We start from the raw sequence: 5560 nt of genomic DNA, 5'->3' as shown, positions 1-5560 counted from the left end.
GAACTTTAATTAGTTAATTAGGCCTAAAAATTTAATAATATAAATATTTTGATATTTTTTTTATTTTTACCAATATTTATAATTTTATAATTTATTTACTAGTAATTTTAAAAAATTAAAATGGGGAAATGGGTAGAGGATGGGGATTCCACCTCATCCCCGTCCCCTCCCCGAATAAGAAATTGGGTAAAAAAATTTCCTCATCCCTTCCCCGAATAAGAAATTGGGTATGAAATTATTCTCATACCCTCCTCGAATGGGGAAAATCCCTGAGGGTACCCGTCCCGTGGGGATTTTTGCCATCCCTAGCTTTTCTACTTTTTTTTGTTTTCAGAAAATGAAAATTGTAAAATTTTACTTTTAAAATGATAAGTCGTCTATTTTTCAATGACATTACATCTAATATTTTAAATTTTATTCGGCAAGCAAGTCCTAGATGATATGTCGTTTGTCATTATATACAAAACCAACATGTCAGTCTATCAACTAATATTTGTATGACACGACATCCATGCTTTTAATATAAACAACAAGCATAAACAGTATGTGCCGACTCATACACTAGATGACCCGTAGTTTTCGTTTTGGCATTAAACAACATGACATTTGGCCCCAAAGCATGAGGACTGCATGTTGTCTCTCTAATTTACGATGCAAATGACATGTCATCTATTAAGTTGAATTCCACATTATTTTAATGAAAGTAAGAGATCATTTACTTTTTAACAATTAAATAAAATAATAAAATATTTCAGCTATTAATATATTTTTACATGTTTATTTTATCCAATACTAAAAATAAGTTCTTCATATATGGTTAAAATTAAGGGAAAAATTTTAAATTGAAAATAATGCTCAAGTATGAATATGCACTGTGTTGAATATATATGCACCTAGCCACCTTGGGCTTCATATATGAATAAATCTCTTGGCCTATCATTTAGCATATTCTAAATTTGATCCAATAAAGTAAAAAAATTTTACATGTTATTTATGTAACACATTTTATTTTAAATATTTAATTTTTTATAATATTAATATATGTGGACCGAGAGACCATTTATAAGACAAAAACTACAAAATCGAAAGACCGTTTGCTAAATTAAAAGAAAATTGAAGGTAGCCAATTTGTCCCAAAGTACTTGTTTTTTTGAAAAAAAAAACTTGTATTTTGTAAAAAATTAAAAAATTAAAAAATTATTAACCGTGCTTTTCTATTTTTATGTTTTAAAAAAATGACAATTATAAAATTTTACGATGCTTTTGATATTATTTTTTGTATCCTATGCTTTAAAAATGAAAACAGTAATATATATTCGATATATATAATTAAAAATGATAAAATTGTGAGTATGTGTTCGGAAATACTATTTTCTAAAATAAAATTTATGACATATAAGTCATATAGTTTTTTCTGCATGTAGTTAAAAAGTTATGAAATTAATTTATTTAATATCTTCTAATTACTAAACAAATTATTCAACTATTAATATATAATTAAGACAAATATTAGCGTTACGATATATGACTATATGTTTAATAAAAAAAAATTATCAAATTAATTGAAAAAAAAATTATCAAATTGCAAGATGGACACTTGAGATGTAGAAGGAAGTAAAGAATTATGAAGGTCCAGACGCCCAAATACTGCTTCTCCTCCAAGTCCAATAGCAAAGCAACAAGTTCGACAACAGCAGTATCCGTAGAACTTCTAAACTTGACTCCATAATTGTTACCAGAGACATACGAAACTTCTTTCTAGTTCATTTTCCTAACTCTTCAACCTAATCGTTTCTCTCCAATTGGTGGCTAAATCAAGAACCAAAAAACCAGAACGCAACCTACTTGTTCCGCAATCATTTTAACAATGAAAAATATATTTCATTCAAGTACTAACATTTTTAATTCTACTACTCGTAAGCATTGTTAATTTCCAATTCTATTACCACTAATAATTTATCCGATGCTTAAATTAAAGAAAAGCAGAAGTTCAATTAAAGAAAAAAAAATAGGGAAGCAATATCATGTTTAGCGTGGTAAGGGAGAGAAAAGAAGAAGTTGAGAATTAGAGAGAAGAATTTCTGGTGAGGGAGAGAGAATTAAGAAAAAGAAGAGGAGATGAAAAAAAAAGTTTATTTATTACGCTTGGAAAACGTGTCAAATATTATTTTATAGTGGATTAAGAGCCTCTCGTGATTGAAACTCTCCTAATTTTTTAAGGATCTTATGACACATTTTTTAATAGTAGTGTATAATTAATATTTAACTACTTTAATTTATTTTTTAATTTATTAACTACTAATAAATGAAAATTGTTATAAAAAGATAGGATTATGAGAAGATATTAATCCTTGTTATGAAGTATAGAGGAAATTCATATAACCTGTTTTTCTTTTTATTAAGGTCGGCTGAAGTTTAGTTTGAGTGTCTTATAATTTGTGTTTCAAGATTCAGCCCACCAAATGTATATGACACTTTTTTTTTTCTTAATATTGATTACACATCAAATTATTGTATTACACAGATATTTATAACTGTTATTATAGCAGATATTACACTAATATTTACAATCAGATATATATGATTGAGACTTACATTATTACATTAAATTCAATGAAGTATATGTCCAGACTTATAGTAGACATTACACTGATATTTATAATAAGATATACATAACTGAGATTTACATTATTACATTAAATTTAATGAAGTATATGTCGAAATAAATAACCCTCACAAACGAGGGATGTCTCTACTCCACTCGTATCTCGCAAGGGAGAAGAACTTACAAATATTTGAGCCTCTACAATGCTTTTGTGGGGGCTTCAACCGCTGCCCTCACGCTTGTGACGGCAGCAGCCCAACCAGTTGGCCAAAGGGCGAGTGGATGATTTGGCCGAGTGGATGTATACTACACTTAAATATGAAAGTAGGAGCCACAAAAACAATAGCAAACTGGCTTTAAATTATTGGTACTTCTATTCCTTTCTTCCTTGGATGGGGACTTTCAAAATACAAATGGTAGTAATTATTAACCGTTTTTTACAGCCTTGACCTTGCCTCATTCACCACTCCATTCACTGGTTCAACATCTTTTTTACATTAATATTTCTTACTTAATTATCAAGTTAAACAATAATTATTTATTAACAAATTAATTTTTTATAGATCAATTAATTAATGCCAACAACATTGTTGCACGTGTATTATTGTAAAAGGAAAGAAAAATAAAGATAAGAATATAACATATATAATTGTAGGAATGTATAGGGTGAATAAATAAATATTTAAAATTAAAATATAGCGACTAAACAAATATTTATTAAATTAGAAAAATTAAAGCACATTGAAAAAAGATACAAAGGTAGATCTTACAATGAATAGCAATGCATGAATACAAGTAATGACTAAGCACAAAGAATGCCGAATAAACAACTTGAAACCAAGAAAATGATAATTCGAAAAAATGAAACCAAAGCCAAATAATAGAAACAAACAGGCACAGCACCAGGCCAACAACAAAGCACGCCAGCATCACGATGTTGAACATTTATTCAAAACAAGGCAGAAGCATGATCAATCCACGGAACAATCAAACTATGCAATAGAATTGCACAATTAATAAGCACACCAAGAACTAGAAGTATAAGAAAGCTAAAGCATTGCTGCTTCTATTCCTTTCTTCACTCGCCGGAGATTTTCAAAATACAAACGGTTGTAATTGTTCAACGTTTTGTACAGCCTTGGCCTTGCCTCATTCACCACTCCAGGCTCAATATCTTTTTCCGGGTTTGGACAGCAGAACACAGCCACAGACATTCTTTCCCTTTCTGAATTTGTCACCACTCTGTGTACTGGGCTCTTAAATATTCCGTTACTCATTATCTGTATGCATCACATACATATACCAATAAATTAGTAAAAGTTATTCCCTTGATTTGCCAAAAATGTATTTTTGTTAGTAATAAATTAATTACCTATAGCTGATAACCAGCGTTCACAACGAAAGCTTCAGGAATGACTGGAACCCTATACCACTGATCGTCCTTGAGGAATTGAAGACCTTCCACTTCTTTGTCTGGCAAGAGCACTGTCAGTCCTGATCCATCAGTATGAGGAAAGACGCCGAGGACAAGGTTAGGCCTTAGACATGGAGGGTACCAGAAGAATCGCCCAAACATAAATGTTTGCTCTCCAAACATGTCCTGAAAGCAATTCTCTTCCAAATTTATTGACCTCGCAAAGGCCTTGAAGATGATTTGACTTAACATCACTTCCAATTTGTTAGAAAATTCATGCACACAATCGCCACGACATATATTATACTCACGAGGTTAAAATTTGTATTGATAAATGATCATGTAGATATAAGCGTAAGGTCAATGGAAGTACCTAAAAGATTCGGGATTTTCTGGCCAGAATTTGAGTTGTCTTCGATCTTCCGGAATTAGTGCAAGAAACAATCGATCGCTCCAATTGAGTGTTGGGTGGATATCATTCCCATAGCCACCATCGCTACCATTTTGTTTGGCATATTTCTGCTTCTCTTCTAGAGGAAGAGCAAAGAACTTCTTGGTAACTTCGCGCACTTTGTCAAGAAATGCAGGTTCTATTCCATGATTGATTGCCTGAAACTCCATAAATTGAAGCTATGAGCACAAATGATTATCAACATGCATGCATGTTTGATGATCTCTGTGTATAGAATCAATATATATATGGGTAGATTCAAAAGGTACTTTTTTTGCGGCGCAGTAATTCATTTCAATTTTTCATTTTTTTCAGTTCTAATATTTTTTAATAATAACTTTTTTAATTTTCTCACGTTTGTCCGTGTCAACATCGATCAAAGCAAACGCCACTGTTAGCATATTATATATGTTACTGTTTCGTACGTTTGGAGTGTTATCTTGAAACAAAAAAACCAGACCTGGAAGCAGCCCCAGAAGCAGAGAGCTGTGCCGAGTTTCTCAAGTTCTTGTGAGCGTCAGGGCCGGCTTTAACCAATTGGGGCCGTAGGCAAAATTTTATTTTAGGTTTTTTGATGTTAAAATATCAAATCTCACAAAAACATTAAACAGCTCAAAAAATTCTCACAACAACATCAAATAGCTCAAACTTTAACTATATTCAATAATATCTTGAATTACAACAATTATTAACAAGATCTCAAAAAAAAAAAAAAAATAATCGGAAAGATATCTATTTATTTCCACACAAATATTAACTAACTTTGTCTTCCACAAATTTCATATTCTTAAGATGCTCTAAAACTTCATCAGCCACAACCATAATTTTCCTGTGAACTTTAAATTATTGCTCCTACCTACTATGATCCTTGCTGCAAGCCATCACTAATGCAAATTACTAATCAATTAAATTTTATTCTTCTTGCTTTTTGAGATGCAAAATTATTAATTAAAATCTTATATTCTAATTTAGCTAACAAATTTTTTTCAATAGCTAATATAGCTAATCCATTTAATCTTTCTTGTGACATTGTAGTTCTTAAATAAGATTTTATTAACTTCAATTTAGAAAAACTTCTCTCAGCAGAAGC

At 30.7% G+C, this 5560-nt stretch overlaps 1 pseudogene; it reads right to left on the bottom strand.

Annotated features, from left to right (window-relative positions):
• Positions 1 to 3643: 3643 nt before the first annotated feature.
• LOC102621832 (jasmonate-induced oxygenase 2-like) lies at positions 3644 to 5352 on the bottom strand (annotated as a pseudogene).
• Positions 5353 to 5560: the final 208 nt, after the last annotated feature.

The sequence above is a fragment of the Citrus sinensis genome, chromosome 2 (genome assembly GCF_022201045.2).
Source record: "Citrus sinensis cultivar Valencia sweet orange chromosome 2, DVS_A1.0, whole genome shotgun sequence".
NCBI lineage: Eukaryota > Viridiplantae > Streptophyta > Magnoliopsida > Sapindales > Rutaceae > Citrus > Citrus sinensis.
The sequence above is the reverse complement of the archived record's forward strand: the minus strand, read 5'-3'. Positions and strand labels throughout refer to the sequence as shown.